Here is a 20,511-nt window from a genome sequence, read left to right as displayed (position 1 = left end):
TTAAAGTGTGAAGATCCGGCTGAATGACTTCCATTGGTACGTTTTGTTTATTGTTCATAAGTTTAACATTTGATTTTAATTTCTGGTTTATAGTTTTTATTCCTACCAAGTCTTACAAAGTCGTATGCTTATAAATTGTATGTTAAGTTGGAGACTTCAATTTCTAGTAGAAATAGCATAGTACTAGAGTTCTTTATCAATATAGACTTTGCAGCTAGCTGGCCATCTAATTATGTGATCTGTTTTTTGTTTGAAGATTCAAACATGTTTGGAGATCCGAGAATGTCACTTCAGGTGATACCAAGAATGTCACTTCAGGTGATACCAGATGATGTGAAGAAGATGTGGAATGAGGACGCATTACGAGGATTGATTCTTCTCAGTCTTGCTTTGCAGATCATCTTATCTCTGCTTGGACACATTCGGAAATACAATCCAAGAACGCTAGTAAGAACTATTCTTTGGTGTGTGTACTTTTTGGCGTACGCAGTTGTTCCGGTAGCCTTAAGTTTTACCGTCCAACATTCTATAGAATTTAGCAACACAAATCATTGCACCTCAAATTCTCAAAAGTCTAACACAATGGAGCTCATGTCGTTTTGGGCCCCATTTCTTTTTCTTCACCTTGGTGGTCCAGACTCCATTACTGCTTACTCCTTAGAGGACAATGAGCTTTGGTTGAGACAGTTGGTTCTCCTTGTGGTTCAATCAGGAGTAGCTTTCTATATCTTCTTGTTATCCTGGCCCGGCTGTTCTCATCTTCCGCTATTAAGTATATGCATTTATGCATCCGGTTTCATCAAGTGTTTTGAACGTGTTCAGGCTCTAAGGTTAGCGAGCACTGAACATCTCCGAGAGTCAATGCTTGGTCCTGCGGACCCAGGTCCGGATTATGTCAAATTCTTGGAGGAGTTACGCTTGAAAAGGTCACAAGGTCATATTGTGACGGTTGAGCAGGTTGCAGAGTCGCCTCTTCCACTTGTTCATTCATATCCTGAAAATCGATGCAAGGCAATACTTGAAGCATATGACCTATTTCAGTTATTTAAGCGTCTTTTTGTCGATCTCATACTCACATATGAAGATAGAGATAATAGCACATCCTACTTTCAACATCTTGATTCTGCCGATGAAGCTTTCCATGCTGTTGAGATTGAACTTGGATTTGCGTATGACAAGCTTTACACGAAGGCAGCGGTAGTCTATACAGATAAGGGACTTGTACTTCGTGCCACTAGTGTTTTTCTCATTGTTCTGGTACTTGTGGGCTTTCGTCTTCTCAGTGATCTGCAAAATTACCATTTCATTGATGTTGCCGTTACTTACGTACTAATTGTAGCAGAAATTACAAAGGAAATCTGTACAGTTATTCTCATGATGCAGTCAGATTGGACTGATATCTGGCTGAACCAACACAACTGGACGCGTAACAACCTCATATTCCCTTTCCTGAAGCAACCAAGTAAACAAAGGTGGTCGATTTCCATTTCACAGTCAGAGCTACTAAGTGAAGCCTTCGAGGAGAAGCCTGCTAGTTTTTTACGAGTTCAGAAGTTGGTTGGGTTACATGAGTACTGCAAAAAGCAACGATATGAGACATATAGCCAAGTTTCAGCCAACCTGAAAGATATGATTTACAGCCAGTTTAGTAAGCTCATGGGTCCTAATCCTGAACCGTTATGCTTCCAAAGAGGTAGTGATTCTCTGCATGAGAATGCGTGCGACACTCTGATGTGGAGCATCACTGATGTCGAATCCGATCAGAGCATTCTTATCTGGCATATAGCTACTAGTCTCTGCTTTAACTCGGAGGTTGGTGATCTGCTTGAAGTCAACAGAATTGAAAGTAATCACATATCTAAATACCTGGCAAATCTTCTCGTTTCAAATCCAGAAATGCTGCCCAGAGGTATTGGAATGATCAGGTATCGAGACACGTGCGCTGAAGCCGAACGTTTCTTCAAAACAAAAGGTCCTATTGCTGATAAAGCTCATGCCTGCAGAAAGTTGCTGGAAGTTAACTGTAATGAACTGTTGCCTAGTATAGTGAAGGGAGATCGATCCAAATCCATACTGTTTGATGGTGTCAGACTTGCATTAGGTCTGAAAGAGATGGAACGTGAACGAATGTGGAAAGTCATCAGTCAAGTATGGATTGAGATCCTAGGTTATTGTGCTGCCCAGTGCGGAGGGTTTCACCATTCACAGCAGCTTGGCGGAGGGGGGCAGCTCCTGACTCATGTTTGGCTTCTGATGGCCCATTTAGGCCTCACCGAGCACTTCCAGGTATCACGAGGCCATGCTAGAGCCAGGTTCAATGTTTCATAGACATAAGTGTTATTTAAGGTAAACAGATAAATAGAGAGGCATCTCTGTTCACGCTATGGTGCTAAAGTCGAGACTTGAATCTGATGTACAAGGCTTAACCAGTATTCACATAGTCGTTTCCTAGACTTTTTCCTAGGTCATCGTAGATGTTTACCCAGTAAGGTTCGAATTCACGTCTCTTCTAAGACTTTCAAGACGCCTTACCACTAGGCAACATAGGAGATGGTTACACAGTAGTGTATATTTTGTAATTGCAAAATTCCAAATACTGCCGTTTTTAATCAGTATATACACCATTGTAAGTGTACACTTGTCTGTACGTTATAAATGTACACGGGTCTGTAGAATATATTGTACAAGTATATTATGTACCGTATGATGTATCGGTATATGATTCTGTTGTATTTGAATTCTAAGGTCCACGTTTCAATTTTTTATTTTTATTTTCATTTTTTTTTTGCTGTGAAAAGGGTAAAAATATCACGTTTCAACTTGACATTTTTTATGTAGTAAAATACCAATTCATCTGTAAAACACAATGATTACTAGATTATTCATAAAAGTGATGGCGGATTTCTGCAGTAACGTACCTGTTTTGAGTGGGACTGTTTTTATTACACTAAACAGAACATCTTGTGTATAGCTAACCAAGGAGAAGTAATCCTGAGCCATAGTAGCAATGGACATCCAAATCCCAACACTCACATTAGGGTTCTGTCTGCACTAGGTCGGTGAAGCTCCCTAATGTACTCAATGGACCTATTTTTCCATAGTATAACCCACATATTTACGATTTGATGCATCCAGAGTAAGTACATCATGTGCATCTAAGAGTCAAGTCAAGTGCATCAGACTCAGTGCATCATCTTTTAACGAACATACGCTAATCAAGTAATTAATTAAAACAATGGTATGCAAACCTTTTTTGGCTGCATCGTCCTGTCAGAAGCCATAAATGTTTCACCATATGTAAAATAAACCAAAATCGGGTCATTATAGTTTGTGGCAGGATTGGGTTTTGTTGACACTTTCTCAATTGTTTCGAGACCATAATGCTATTCAAAGACATGATTAGCTATGTGAAATAAGGGTGTAAATGAACTAGCTGGAAATCAACATTGAGATATACTTCTGTCATCATTCATGCATAATACTCAGCAGATAAAGTTTAAAAACTGAGATAAAATTCTCGATTAACATTAACCCAACTTCACTTAAGTTGAGTAATAGATTTGCAAATTGTATATGTCAATCTGAAATGATCTGCAATGGTCAAAAAAGCTAATGATAGTGCATTATTGTTAAGGACTTACAGCCACCTTTAACTCATAATCCATGTATCGCAGTGACTAAGATTTACATAGTGTAACCTTCAGCGAAGGCCCGAAAGTTGAAACCAAACATAGATTCATTAAAACTAAACATAGATTCATTAAAATTAAAAGTAACAATATAAGAAACTATACAAAATTCGAAGTAGGTGAAAGTTGACAAGAGTAGATAACTCACAGGTGGTTGGCATTCGTAGCTGGGGAAGTCGAAAATACGCTTCAAGATCAACATTAATATCTCTAGTAAAACTAGCAAAAATGAAACTATAGAAACAGTAAAAATCTGAAGTAGCTGAAAGTTGATAACTCACACATTGGCAATGGCAGTCTGTGTGGCAGAGCAAGTCGAAAATGTGAAGACTAGATACGAGCTATACTTATAGAAGACAGTGAAAATCTAGATTTCCTTAACTCCTATTTATTACAGATATACAAGACCAAGTCATGGTTGACCCCAAGTCAATGGTGACTCCAAAGTTATGGTCGACCCCATGTGATCATACTTTTCCAATTACTAATACATTCATGGAACTTTCCTTTACATTCATTTAGAAAGAATATTGGGGTTTTTTCCATTACACTTGTGTTGAAAAGAAATTTGGGTTGTAGGGGTCAGTCTGACCAAGTTGATTTGAAATATAACTATACAAAATATGAAAATATATATTGCCATGTAATGGGATAGATGTTTTTAAGAATTTATCTTTTTATTTAAATATAAACTTAAACTAAACTTAATTCTATCTCTTTATTACAGCTTAATCATTGTGTTATAAGAGAACTAGCATTTTTGCAGCAAACAAGTACTTAGATATACATATGTTCTTTGACCCGAGGAGCAGAGTATCAAGACCGTCTACAAGCTCACCACATTTGAGATGACACACGTGAGTATTTGTAACGATACTTGGGCATCTTTTATAAAGTTTGAACGTACACTTTGTATATTTATCATATAAAACTAGCAAGTTAAATTGATCTTTAAGCAAAGTAAACAAGTACTCCAATAATTAGCCTAAAATTTATTCTTGATTTGAAAGTCCAAAGAGAGTTGTAGCAAAACGTTGACCTAAACAAAAAACAACACCGGAGTTGTAGTCTACAAGCACCGAGGATGTGACTATGTTTGCTTTTATGTAATTCTGGCCTTATATTGCTTGTTACTCCATATCTTTCAAACCATTTTAAGTAGGATGAAGATCATTTGTTGGAAGCTATCCTTTGAAGTTAAACGTGCTATGAATGTGAAGAAAGCGATAAAGCAAAGAAACCTAAATAGACAAAAGGCTCATGTTTAAAATTAGTGTAATCTGTTTGTTTATTTCCTTTAGTTAGGATGGCTACAGGGCATGTCTTATATTTGCTGATAAGTGGGCCATTTATATATGATACATAATGCATCAAATTTGAGTTAAAGAAACACACAAACAAACACGTAAAATAGTGGAAGAGGAAGAAGCCAGTTATTAATGCATAAAAGACAGAATATCATCTAACAGAACATTCATCATATGTAAGTCAACCCTTCAGCAGAAGTCAAAATAAAATTGCAAGGAATATAAAAGCAAGCCTCAGCATTAGCAATAGAACATTCTTGATCAGAAAAATGCATCAACAAAAGAGACGTCTCCTTAGATCCACAGCTTGTAATGTGGGGTTATCTTTGTGATCAGCTAATATATAAAACAATCTGGCTGATCAAGCAAAATCAGCGTTTCCATGTAGGAGCCCATGAAGAACGTATATTGACGTGTTGTGAGGAACATCGATAAACTCCAAGTGTCGACCGTCTTCCGTACTCAAAATCTATTTTGGTTTCTACTACAGGATCCCCATTTTTATTAAATCCTAGTACCCAAAAGATAGGTGTCTTAATAGTGAATAGCTTTGTAAACGATTTTGTATGACCCTTCTCCATCATCATCATCCATACAACACAATCTTCTGAATCGTATTCCAGCACAACAAGCGATTCCTTTATCTTAGACACCGCCAAACTTTTGGGAGACGGGTGCGCTAAATTATCTGGGAGGTCTAATATCGCGAATTCTTTGGTAGTCATATTAAATGACACAATTGTATTGTTTGATTCATAAAGTCCCATAGCAACTAACTTAGCATAAATAAACCTATCGATAACAACTTGATTGTTTGCCAGTTGAACAGATTCACTCGATGGCAGATTTCTAGACGGAACCCTCTTCCAAATTCCGGAGCTCAATGTAAATATCTCGACTTGCCATCCATCATGATTTATAATCTTGACAACAACAGGGTCATTGGTGACAGGACAAACCCCAAAACCGAAAACCATACTTTCAGTCGTCTTCTTAGAACGATCAACACCGTACAAGCACAACAAGCCGTGAGAGGTACCCACTATTCCTAGCAGGTTAAACAACTTAGTGAGTACATTGGGAACACGAGGAGCAAATTCTTGTTGGGTGAAATTACTGTCATCATCATCATTGTTACAATAACAAACATATCTTTTAATGTTTTGAGTATCATGATCATTGTACCTTACAAGCAGACGATGCGGATGAGCCTCACGGACCCCGTATTCGGTAATGACTGTGGGGCTGTCGATCAAAGACTTCCATTGTTTCGAAACTGATTGGAATTTTATCAGTGGCTTGACGGCAAGTTTCTTCAGGATTTCAATTTAAACGTCAAAAGGGATTATGTGGGCAGACATAAGTACTAATAAATATTAGAAAAAAGAGCTTGCTGTTGGATTAATATCAACAATCCACAATATAAAGAAGAAATTCTTACAAATAGAAAATCCAATATAATCTTAATATACTATAAGAGAGTTGTATTAATGACTCATTAACCGATTAAATTGCTCAATTTTATCAAATTGACACTTGTTTATGTCATTATTTAGATTAACTATAAATTAAAAATCATAATAACTATTATCTAAATATATTATTATATTAGTATTTATATTAATTTGTAGAAAAAGTCTCATTAATTTATATATTTTTTTTTCTATCAATAATTTACACTTTAACTCCGAATACTTAACTTATATTTATTATTAGCCATCAAATTGAGAGAATTTTTTAAAATTTAATTTAAAACAATTTCTACATATGAAATATTGCCTACAAAAAATTATTTTAAAACATATCGCTCAATTTCACCAAATTGACTCCCGCTTATGTATCGTTTTCTATCAATAATTTACAGACTAATAATAATTAATGGCTATAAATTGTTTAGAGTTAATTTCATATATACCCCTCCTAAAGTATGAAATATCATATTTATCCAAAACATGCTTTAAGACCATTGTACATCATATATTGAAAACTTATAAATTAGGTATATATGATATTTAGGGGGTTTAGGAAAAGAATATATGATATTTGCCGATGTATTGTTTTCCATCAATAACTATAAATTAAAAATCATAACTTATAAGCCAATAATAAGCGGCAGTGGAGAAAGACCATGGGAGAGTAATAAACAATTGTATTATACTTTTAGACTAATAATAACTAGCACAGTACGAATACATTGTCCGGGTTAAACTAAAAAGTTACATTTTATGACTTACACAACTTAATCTATACTTTAATTAATTTAGATTTAAGGTTTTCTTTATAAATTTAGAATTATTTTTTTCTTGACGTTTATATTTATTCTAAATATATTAGGTTAATAGGATTTATAGTCTATGTTATATATATATACTAGTGCTCAGACCCGTCCATTGGACGGATAGTATCAAGATATATAAATTTTATAATAATTGTGAAACAAAAAGTGTCTGACCAATATCATAACTTAATCAATACGAAAGCTGAAGAAGAAACATATGGAAATTAACTCCAAATAGATATTGATTCCAGTTTACATTTTTTTCCCGACCTTAATTAAATAAAAAGAGAAACAAAAAGTGTACGACCAATATCACAATTTAATGAATACGAAAGTTAAAGAAGAAACATATGAAAATTAACTCCATATGAATATTGATTCCAATTTACCTTTTTTTCCCCCAACTTTAGTTAAATAAAAAGAGAACAAAAAAATGTATGACCAATATCACAACTTAATCAATACAAAAGCTGAAGAAGAAACATAAGAAAATTAACTTCATATAAATATTGATTCTAGTTTACCCTTTTTTTCAAGTTTAATTAAATAACAAGAAAAACAAAAGTGTACGACCAATATCACAACTTAATGAATATGAAAGTTAAAGAAGAAACATATGAAAATTAACTCAATATAAATATTGATTCCAGTTTACCTTTTTTTTTTCAACTTTAGTTAAATAAAAAGAGAAACAAAAAGTATACGACCAATGTCACAACTTAATCAATATGAAAACTGAAGAAGAAACATATGAAAATTAACTTCATATAAATATTGATTTCAATTTATTCCTTTTTTTTCAACTTTAGTTAAACAAAAAGTGTAGAGCATATAAATGTGGTCTTATTTTTTGTTGTTGAAAAAAAACCCAACGTAGGTTTTTTCTTAGAGTTCAGAATATGTGAGGTTTTTTTCAAGGTGGTATATATATAGATAATAATAATAAAGATTTTTTTATAAGAATTTTTTATTAAAAGCCGACAATTTTTTGTTAAATAAATATTAAAAAATAGAGGATTGATAAGAAAGGAGTATTAGCTAAAGGAGATGGATTAGGGGTGCCAAGTGTACCCCCAACCCCTCTTATCAATAGTTATGTTTTATTATTATTATTTATTATTTAATAATATATATATATATATATATATATATATATATATATTATCTATATTTATATTTATAAGGATATAAGGTTAAAGTTATGACTTTTCAAGTATTATATTTTTTTTATATATGTGTGCATATACTAATTTTTCATGTTTTTTTTTTTTAAATTTATATATGTGCTTATATGTATATGCCATTTTAAATTTATTCATATGACAACAAAGTAAGAAAGTTTATCCGCGACTTTTAAGTATAATTATAATTTACAGTCCAACCTTTTCTCTTGTTTTAATTATTAAGTTTATGAAGTAAAAAAAAACCTTAGTTTTAAACAACAATGCTATTTTTTAACACATATTATGATAATAACTGGATTATTACCCGCGTAATACGCGAAAAACATATATAATTAATTACATGTTAAAATTTTATAATATCATAAATTGACATATATTTAACCTAAGAAGAATTAAACCACTTAAAAACATGAATTCATTACATGATTGGTCGTTTAGATTCTAGTTAACAATGAACAGACGGTTGAAAAATAGATACATCATTTATTAGAGGTCTCGCTAAGTAAGATTTTCGTTTCTTTGGATGTCAAGAAGAATAATTGAGCTCATCCAATTAGATGGGGACATCCAATAGTAAAAAACAACCAACCAACTATAAATACTAAACGTAATGAAATTTAAGAATAACATTTTCTAAACAACCACCAAAATTATATACAAACAGATAGAATGAAATTTATTATAAACAGTTATCTAATGTAGAAAAAGTGGTCAATTCTGAAGTGTTTTTTTTTTTAAAAAATTGGCGGGACATGTTGGCGGAAGAACTATGTGAATCGAACGAAGGACCACAATTTTCAAGCTCTTCTCACCATTCTCTTGAACAATGCTGATCAGAATTGATAAGAACGACTCCAAATTATGCTGATCAGAATTGAAGCTTTCGGTTCCTGAGTGGAATCTCCATTCTCTTATGGTTGTCGACAAAGTAGGTCCTCAAGTTATTGTGAGAAACACCAACTACCTTAGATATTATTGTTCGAAACTCCTCAAACTCAAACGTAGGATGTGTAACAACCCTGACTTTTGACCCGTTGACTATTTGTGCAACTTGGCTAACAATTTAGTTAGTAATATAATTTAAGTCTTTTGGAGTTCATTTAAGTGCAATGTGTTCATATAGATCAATTTATCGTTCAACTCGGGACTTATGTTCTAGTTGAGGTCATTAGTCATGTTAATCAAATTTACATCTTGAGATGACGTTTAGATTAATTGGCTTTGCGGTGTTAGATGACATTTAATCTAGTTAGAAACTTGAAATGGATCATCCATGGGTTTCACCCAACCCATGACCTACCCAACTCACCATACTCTTATCTTTCCCCATCCATTCATTTCTCTTTCACTCTTTCTCTCTAAACACACCCAAGAACACACACACATACTCATCTCTCTCAATCTCTAATTTCTTCTTCAATTAGTGTTGTTTGAGCAAGATTTATACAAGAATCATCATCATTATCATCATTTCTTCATCATATCAAAAATATTTGGAATTTAAAGTGCAAGAAACCTTCCATCATAGCTCAAAAACGGGTTTTTGACACTTGGGAAAAGATTTGGTAAGTTAACTCATCTCAAATTCATCATTTTATGTTAATAATCATGTTTCTAAAACAAACCCATGAGTTCTTGGTCAATTTCGGGTTCAAAAACGAATTAGGGTTCAATTAGGGTTTCGAAATGGGTCAAAAATGGATTTGAGCAAGGATTTGATGTTATGGATTGAAATTATGATGTGGGTTATGTTCAATGATGTTAAAATATGATGATTTATGCATAAAAATGTGTTTTGGAGCTTTCTTAGTTGATCTTGGAGTCAAAAAAACTGCCAGTAGGAGCACGGCCGCTCAGACAGACGCTCAGTGCTTGTGGCTGCAGTTTTCCCATAATACAGATGCTCACACGGCCGACCGTGCGAGCGGCCGCAGTATTTTTGTTCCTTCCCCAACTTTTTCGTTCGGTTATCGGTCGACTTTTAATGATCCAAAACTTGTTTGTTGGTCTTATATTAACATACTAAGGTTAACAAAATTGGTTAAACACATTTCTAAACACTTTGATTTTCAAGTGGAATTTTGGTGCTAAGTCATTGAACCGTGTCTAACCAAAACTCTTCATTTGTCATTTAAACGTTCTCGAATGACTTATAAAACATCTTTAGGGGAAATTGTGGTATAGTATAACTAGTATTGACCATGTCTTGTATTGTGACATATATTGTTAGGTTGTGGACTTTTGACGACCATTGGGCATTCGTAGCTTGATATTAACTTGCTATTGCCGATCAAGGTGAGTTTGTAGCTCCCTACTCGTTTGAGATTCGGGCTGAAAAATGTACAACCTTTGTGTGATTACTTGTTTGTTTGTGCAATTCTGTGTTGCCTTGATTGATGACATAGTTCAATTGAGCATACGTTTGATTTCCTTGATGATGACATGACTTGATTGTGCATATGTTAAGTGTCTTGAGTGATGACATTGTTTGATTGATGGAATTGTTAACGTGTAAATACGTGGTTGTTATATGATTATTGTATGTGCATGTTTGGTTGATTATTAGGTTAGTCGTGCATATATGGAAGACGTTAATACTTTCGAAAGGTTGGAGATGTGGTGGGAAGGCTGCGGGTGACCCTATATATAAGCATCAAAGGCCTTTCAAAAGTAGTATCGTACGAAGTATATACACATAGTGTTTGTTCCTGGGTGGACATTGATGGTCATGGTGCAATTGAGTACAATGAAGTACATTACGCACAATTGAGTACAATCAGGTACATTACGTGTAGTTGAGTGCAATTGAGGGACATTGACAGACATGTTGGGCATTATAGAACTTGTTAGATACTTCTTGATATCATTATTACTTGTTCTTGTTTACTATGCGTATTCTAAATACCTTGCGTAGTTCATTATGTGAGTACATATGTGAGGGTCATTGATGGACATTGATTGATTATGTATTGTTTGAGTATGATTGATTTATTTATGATTAGGGTAGTTGTACATACATGGAAGACGATGATACATTTAATGAGTTGGAGATGTGGTGGGAAGGCTGCGGGTGACCCTGTATACAAACATCTAAGATTCCTTAAATGTAAAGTCGTATGAAATGTATGTGCATTGTGCATGGTTGAGTTGATGGACATGATGGACATGATGACATTAAACGGGTACTTATGTACTTGATGACAATATCGATGACAATAGAGGGACAATGTGTGCATGTACAAATAAACGGGTACTTATGTACTTGATGACATTAAACGGGTACTTATGTACTTGATGACAGTATCGATGACAATAGAGGGACAATGTGTGCATGTGCAATAAACGGGTGCTATACGTACTTAATGACAATTGGATGACATGAGAACAATTAAGGGACATTGATGGACATGTTTGACATTTTAGAACTTGATGGATATTTGTTGATGTCGACATTCTGTGTTCTTGTGCATTATGTGTGTTCTAGTTATGGTATGATTGTGCAATGGATACATGTGGGTCCAGGTTGCGCTACGAGCCAACCTATATTGAGTACTTGTGCCTTTTAAGGGCTTACTGTAAGTGTGTTCCTTGTTCATTAGCTTAGTTCATATTGTGAATGGCTTTGGCATTAGATCCTCGTCATTTGCCCCTACGAACTCACCAACCTAGTGTTGACCTTGTTTAGTACACTTTTCAGGTAACCTTGTGAATCCAAGACGTGATGGTTGATGGATGCTTGTGCTAGAGTTTGAGCTTAGTCTTACATGGATCAAGGATTCATTTGCCCCTATTTGCATTATGCTTTATGTACTTGTTTGTTGATGATGGATTCACCGAATCCCTTTATTTTCATATAGTTCATGTTCTACGATAATCCCATGTATACGCTATATCTTTTCGGTAGTATTTCGAGCCTAGCTCGGGGTGTTACAGGATGCATATCGATGTTGCCAACTTTTGATTAACGCTCACCATGGTATAAAATAACATGAAACTTCATAATTGTAATGGGGGATTAAATTGAAAGCACAAGTGATTTTTTGTTACATCGACGATGGCTTTAAATAGGAAAAAGAATGCTAAAAATGCTCAACTACTTAACCACCACTTGAGCTAATCAGGGAACTCCATCAACCCATTATTTCACTAACAAACACCACTGAAATAAAGGAAAATACTACCGCAAGTCCGCAACATTATTCTCAACTTCCTGGACACATATTAACTTGGGCTTAATAATGCACGTGTATTGAGCTAAAAGATAGGGGCTTCAGTTGTTTTTACTTTGTTACTTATCTACGTTTTTATTTTATTACTAACCAACCATCCGTTTTAAAAGGATAGATTTATACGGTTGTGATTAAAATTCTTTTTGATCGGATGGACATAAATAATTTAAATTCCTACTCACTGGTGGCAATATATATATATATATATATATATATATATATATATATATATATATGCCATCACCTCCGCTACCGCCACCACTACCACCCGTCTCCGCTACCATGCACCTCCGTATCCGCAACCACCACCAGTCGTTGTTCAAAGTTAATTGTAATGAATTTTTGCCTAGTATGGTGAAGGGGATTGATCCAAATCCGTATTGTTTGATGGTGTCAGACTTGCATTAGGTTTGAAAGAGATGGAAGGTGAATGGATGTTGAAAAGTCATGAGTCAAGTATGGATCGAGATTATAGGTTATTGTGTTGCCCGGTGTTGAAAGTCATCAGTCCTCTTCTCCATATATAGATTTCAAGATGATTGACGTGTTGTGAGCAACTTTCATAAACATTCAGTACCCATGAGTCGCCTTCAGGATCTTCATTATTGACTATTATAGGATCGATCCCGGCCCATTTTTCTTAAATCCTAGTACCAAAGTAACGTACAGGTTTGTAAACGATTTTGTAAGTCCCTGCTCCATCACATCATCATCCATACATCACAATCCTGTTTGTACACATCGCTGATTTGAACAACAAGAAGAGATTCCCTTATCTTACAGAAGGGGTAAAAATTTTTTTTTTTTTTTCTTTTTGCTTTCTACACAAGTTTTTAATATAAAATATTTTTAAAAGGCTTATTAAGATTAGAGTTTTACTTTCCCAAATGCATATTCAAACACAACTACTCGTATTGTTTAAACTAGACTTATTCCCGCGCAATACTAGCGACGGTGTGGGTAGTGATGGCGGTAGTGGTGGTAGGGGCGGAAATGAGGACGGTGATGGGGGCGACGATGGTGATGAATGTAAAGGTAATTTATGTTGAAGGTGGTATTGTAGTTATTTTATGTGTTGGGAGATATATACTGTAAATTAATTCATTAAGGGTATTATAGATATATTAGATGACGATGTTTTAAATTAGTGTATAAAGGAAAAGAGTATCTTTGGTTTTTCAAAGGCAGAAAGTTTAAAGGGAAAAAATGGTGATTTGTTTTATTAGATAACTAGGTAATCAACCCGGGTTTAACCCGGACATTTTAAATAATATTTTAAACGAAAATAAAATGTAAAGAAAAATATATGTAATTTTTGTTATTTAATACATTATAAGTTTATAACTTAGTTTGAAGATATTAAACTGACTAATATAATATAATATTTATATATAAATATTTATTGCATTAATAAAACTTAATAAGATATTTCCAATCAAAAATAAAAATTTAAAATATCTATATATATATTAAAACAATAACAATCCTAGCCTTCTAAAGCCTTCTTTCAATCTAAAGCTAATTTTAAATATTGCCACATAGGATTTTATCCTACGTGGCATCTCCATACATTTTTTACAATATATTTATTTTATAACCTTTATTTATTCTCAAAATAATCTATTTTATTTTATTAAATATAATATAATATATTAATCATAATTATATACACAAGATAAAAAATAATATCAAAACTCATATTAAAAAAATAAAATAACGTCCATGCATCTACTAAATTGGCACACATATTTGACAAAAATAATATTATTTATTAAAATATATACAACTTTAAAGACTATATCAAATTTTAGAAATTATTTAAATATATTATTATATTATATATGACTAATCAATTTTGTTGTTTCTCTTTTTTTTTTTTTTCTTTTTGCCGAAACTTTAACTAAAGTTGGTTGTTATTCTAGTAGCAAAACAAAGTCTATTATATAATAAAAAACAAAAACTATAATGATTTTCTTTCTTATTTATCTTATTGGGTTTTTTTTACTTATTCGTATTATATTTATGTGTATTTCATATGACTAAATTTATGTGTAATTTATATGACTAATTTTTTGTCATGTTTGGTTTTTTACTTTGTACATATTATTACGTTTGATGAATAGATAACATGCTACATTATCGATTTACGTTTGATTTGTTGTAGTGTTAATCTATAAGGTGAATACATTTTTACGCGATTTATGGCTACACAAATGGTGTTGTTGATGATATCAAAATATCTTAGGTTAAATGTTCTTAGAAGGGATGTGTAATCACTATAGTAGGTTAAGTGACTGTGTTATCGACATGTCCGAAAAAACAAAGGGTGACCAGAGTGATGCATGAATTAACCATGAACTATAACATAATCAATTTTTACATAATAAACCTATAGAATAGCTATTTACTAATGTATAAAATAATCTTTTTAGCTAGCCGCACATCGTGCAGGGTAAAATACCTAGTTTATATATAAATACTTATTGGAGTAAGACATTTCCAATCAAAAATAAAAATTTATCATAAGTATTTAATGGGTTATTTATCTTTAAAAATGTTCAATACTAAATATGACATCATAAATAAAATAAAATCTTTTTGAAAAAAAATATAGATATGCTACATAATACTTTTTCTAAAAATAACTTTAAAAGACAATTCTCTTTTATTATATATAGAGATAGAGATATAGATGAAACTTAGTTTTAATTAATGATTGGGGTTTAAATGTATATATACATAGGATGCAACGTAGGACTTTCCAAATAATTTCAATAATCCACCTCCACAAATGTATAGACTCAAAACCGTAATTGACCTAGCTCGTTTAGACAATGGTCGGGGGTAGCTATGATAACCTAACTAAAACTTATCCTCTAATATTGTTAGAGTTCACCATCAGTATTGCTACGTTACACAATATTTGCCAGCTTGTTGATTCGTTGTACATCAATTAACTCAATTAACACTTAGAGTTGCAAGATACATCCTCTCGGATCGCATGGTACGTAAATAAATAGAAGATCATATGTTGGAAGCTAATCTTTGAGTTGTTCGGTACATCAAGGTTCAGGACTACTATGATTGTGAAGAAAACGATAAATAGAAACCATGATAACTGAGTTGTTTGTGATGCATATATAATAGTGAGGACTAAAGGGTTATGTTTGAAATAAGTGTAATTTGTTTGTTTTTTCCCTTCTTTATAGTCGAGTTGGGATGCATGGCTACTAGGCATGCATGTCTCAAATTGGCTGATAACTTTTGATACAATATGCACCAACTTGTTTCATTTTAGTCACTTAAACACATAAACAACTTGTTTCATGTAAAACATATAGTGCAAGAAGAAACCGCTTAATGCATACAAAAACAAAAATCCATCTAACAGAACCTTCACCATATGTAAGTCAACCTTCAGCAGAAGTCAAATAAAATTGTAACGAATATAAAAGCAAGCCTCGGCATTAGCATATAACATTTGATTTTATTATCTTATGCTTCGGCGTGGGGAGGTTATGGAAGTTTCTTTAAGCTTTCAATATATATATATAATATATATATATATATTATATATATATATATATATATATATATATATATATAATATTTTGTATATTTTTTTGGGTTGTGATCATTTGAAAACTAAAATTTTCGTGAAAACTAAAAAACTGGTCAAAACACACTGTGATCTGATTCTAACATATTGTGTTTTTGTTTTTTTTAGAAAACAAATTGTGTTAAATTCATATCACATTGTGTTTGAACAATTTTCTAATTTTAACAAGTTATCAATAATACATTGTGATTTAAAACATAGCACAATGTATTTTTAGATTACATAATAAAAACACATTGTGTTTTTGAAAAATACAACTAAAAACATATTGTGTTAAATTCAGATCACAGTGTGTTTGGGTCAGTTTTTTAGTTTTCATATAAATTTTAGTTTTCAAATGAACATTTCACATATTTTTCTATATAGGGACCCGTCCAAAACATAAAAAGAAAAATTGTTTTTAGCTCACCCACCGAATAATTAGAAAAATACATGGACCAAAATTTAGTTGAATGAAAGATCAAAAATTTTAAGAAAAATACTTGGACCAAGATTTAGTTGAATGAAAGATCAAAATTTTATATTGCTTTGTTTGAGATTGGAATTTGAGTTGTTTGGATATATTCGAGTAAAAAAAATAGAAAAAACAAATTTTAAGTTTTATAACATATGGGAAGAGGAAAAGGAAATCCTACGCGTTGGATTGCTCGTGTGTCCACAGGACAAATCCCATTTGAAATGGATGGTGTGAGTTTGTCAAATGCTCGACAAGCCGCTACATTAGCGGCGCATAAACTATGTTCGTCAACCAAGTTTGTTCAGTGGTCGTAACGTAATTAGTTAGTGGGGAAAAAGCGGGCCGGGATTCAAAAGAATTAGGTGAAGTGTTTGTTCCTGAACGACGGAAGTGGAAAGACACTAAGGGAGAGGGATATACTCCTTTATTTTTGTAATCGCCGAAATTGTACGACGAACCCTCTTGTTCCAGGCGTACTACCCTGATACGTTTTGGTTAAATTATCCAGGCCTGGTTTATAAAGTGATAGTAGTCAGAATAAATAAGAAAGATAAGAGCTAAGATTCAGGAAAGGAAGCTTTATGGGAGAAAGGAGAAAAAGTATCTATTTATCTGTCTATTCCTTCCTCCAACAGATGCGGGTGAATTAGCTGCCTTTATCTTACTCTTCGTTCGTCTAAATTGATAATCGATGTCCTTCGCTTCATCTGCAGTTATCGGTGTAATAAAGCAAGGGGATAGGAGCATATAAGTCAGATTGCTTAATTCATGTATAAGACTTAAGATCAAGCTAGGAGAAGCGCTTTTAGGCGCGTTCACTTAGCAAATCTCTAATTAGTCTTCTAGGGTGTCAGCACAGTCCAAGAAGTAGTCTTTTTCCTTTTTATAGCAACAATAAGTAGCGATTCGCCTTTTTTCAATAGTAGTTCTCTCTCTCCTTCATCTGATCCTATCTCTTGGTTGGCCTGGTCTGGTTCTTTCTTGAATGTGGAATTTAGATCGTATCCAAGTGAAAGGTTATCCCAAGTGGATGCTAAGATAGCAAGTGGATGCTAAGATAGCAAGCTTATAAGTTGAATTAGCCCATAGGATAGACAGTTGGCTAGTCTCATGCCCCTTTGGGGCTGGTCGCTCAAATTTTTTTCTCAAGAAAGACAGACTCACCAATAGCCAAATGCACAGTTTCTAGTCCTATTCTTACTGACTTTCTCCTCGACCGAAGGTCACTTCACTCTTTATAGCAAGGAGACAAAGAGCTGACCTAAAAGCGGAAGCTGCCTTGATCTTCTACTTATTGAACGCCAAATGAGACTGATTCAAAAACTGCTATCCCACGACCAGGATTCTTCCCTTCCTCGTGCTAATCTAATCACATCTCTCTCTATTTCCGGCTTAGCCTACCCCTCCGTGGGCTTCTATCCCCCTGGTCGTATGAAACTCTCAAGAGAAAAAATATCTCTCCCGGCATCACAGCCTATTCTATTCTCTACCAGCTTCTGAAACAAGATCGGATTGGTCATGCTTCCTCTCCCGCTGGTCGAGCTTAATTCCATCCAGCCTCTCCTCGGCTCACTTCACTACCTTTAAAGAAAAGAGTTCCAGCAAAAGACGAAGAAGACTCTCGGATGTCACTTGATCTCCTAACTGTAACGGGATTTGATTCTTTATAATAGTGACCACCTCTTCTTCACATAAAATCATTCGTTCAGAGTCGACAACCAACCATCCAAGGTCTTATGGTCCGGAGAAAGAGTGAAGGGTCCAGAGCTTCCCCCTAACGAAATCCCAGTAGGAGTAGAAAAGGCCAAAGCGGGTTCCCCCTCAGAATGTTCACCTGTAACAAGAGAAAGATCCCTGTCTATCACAGGGGTATCCGTATACTGTGACCTTACTTCTGAGTTAGAAGGGCCTTCACCCCGCGGGACCAAAGAAGAAGCTGACAACTCACCCTGACTATTGAAGGCTAGAGGAGCATTGCTAACAGGATCCTCTAAACGATCATAAATCCTCTCAGGCTCAAGCGGAAAGCAAGACTAATATTTAAAAGCCTCGCTCTTATGAAGAGACAGGCAGATCGGAAACTCTGTTATCTAGAACATCTTTCCCCCTTCTCATACTACTTTAGGGGTAGATCTATTAGGACTGGTATGACTGTTATCCTTTTATCCTGGTCGCTCATTCACTTAGCTGGAAGCACGCATTCATATCTGTCTTGGTAAGCAAGATTAGGTTAGTCTTCCTTACGAAGAGTGGGCATGATCGATTTGAAATGTGAGCGGTGGATCAGAAAATACCTAATAAGAATGCACTTGAGCACCTCGGATCAGACATAAAGCGGGAAGTGCTTGTACCTATTACTTTAGACCTGGGACTTTCCGGGCATATAACGGCTTTAAAGGTGCTCTTCACTGGTCTTTCTCCTCCGCAGGTTAAGCCTACTCCTCAATAAACATCTTATCTCATCCACCTATTTCATAGCCTCGTCTTCCTCCATGAGGCTACTACTCGACTCGGGATATTCCTACTGTTTGGACTAAACTGGATCTACTCATGCTGGATCGACTGTGCAATACCAACAATGGAGCATGCTGCCCGTCCGCGGAGGCATTCTGGTAGGAAGGCCGGCCACCACACTACATAAGATAGAGCTGGCGGAGAAAGCTCGAAGAGCTTAGCTTCCCTTGTCTCTGTTCTGCCCAAGCTTTGAACTTCCTGTATGTATTTCGATCGAACCACTTGAAAAACTCCCAGTGTGTAGGAGACAGCCCTCCCTGCAGGCCGATCTATGAGGGAAGGTAAATTCCACATCTCTATCCCCTAGGTAAAGTACTCTATAAGAAAGAAGGACAGCTTAGCTCTATCTATGAGGTAAAGATACCCTGATTAAGGCGGTGCAACAGACAGCTAGCTATAGAATCGGTAGCCGGGCGGAGCAGCTCAAAGAGGGGCATCTATCTCTATTGATAGAGCTAAAGGTTTTTATTCCGGGGAGGAGAAAAGGAAGTCAAGTGCTACTTATTACAAAAGGCGAACCACAAAAGGAAGAGCTTTTTCTCGGTATCAATGACTCACTTATAGGCAAAAGAAAAAAGAGTGGACTTGGTCATCGCTATTGGTTTTCTTTAAAGATCCATCAACTCAAAGAGAATGATTGTCGGAAGCGGAAGTGACTTCGCGGGCGTGCATACTTACTTAGTTACGACTTCTTCCAACTGCAAGGAAAAAGCTTTCTAGCAGTCCAAGCAGATGCGAGTGAAATTGCTGCTTCGGAATTATTTTTCGCTTTTATGAAGCCTGGAACCATGTGTAGCCTGTGCGAAGGAAGCCTAGACTGGAAAGGTGGGATCGAATCCATCCTAAAAAAGAAAGAATTACCCTTCATCTCTTGAGCTCAGTAGGATATACTTGATTCAACTTTCGGTTAGCATGAAAATGCAACTATATGCTTAACGCATTTAGTTCAATGTAGGTGTAGGTAAGGATGTGCTCTAAGGGATAAATTTTTCTATTCCCATCCCGAATCTACTTATCGATACTCGTTTCATTCAGTTCTTTATAAGAGCAGTAGTCACATCCTGTCTTCTATCCCCTCCTCCACCCCATGTGCGGAAGGAAGTTTCTTTTGGCGGTATCGTATATAAAGATTACGACTTAATTTAGAAAAACTCTTAATATCGTAAGAGAAGAAGAAGAATCTGATGCCCAAAAATCCCATTTCTTTTCGTTGGTCAACAACCAACAAAAACAA

General features: G+C 34.6%; 1 long non-coding RNA gene across 9 annotated transcripts; it reads right to left on the bottom strand.

Annotated features, from left to right (window-relative positions):
• Nucleotides 1–4,035, bottom strand: LOC122602548. Of its 9 annotated transcripts, none has more exons than XR_006324309.1 (4): nt 1,621–4,035; nt 1,365–1,528; nt 1,077–1,287; nt 1–994 (listed from the first exon to the last, which is right to left on the bottom strand). It is a non-coding gene; the product is annotated as an uncharacterized LOC122602548 (long non-coding RNA). The 9 variants fall into 9 exon arrangements; XR_006324312.1 differs by having other exon boundaries at nt 1,108–1,287; XR_006324311.1 differs by having other exon boundaries at nt 1–1,287; nt 1,621–1,796; nt 1,867–4,035.
• Nucleotides 4,036–20,511: the final 16,476 nt, after the last annotated feature.

The sequence above is a fragment of the Erigeron canadensis genome, chromosome 6 (assembly GCF_010389155.1).
Source record: "Erigeron canadensis isolate Cc75 chromosome 6, C_canadensis_v1, whole genome shotgun sequence".
In the NCBI taxonomy this organism is placed as follows: Eukaryota; Viridiplantae; Streptophyta; class Magnoliopsida; order Asterales; family Asteraceae; genus Erigeron; species Erigeron canadensis.
This window is presented reverse-complemented; position numbering and strand designations above follow the sequence as displayed.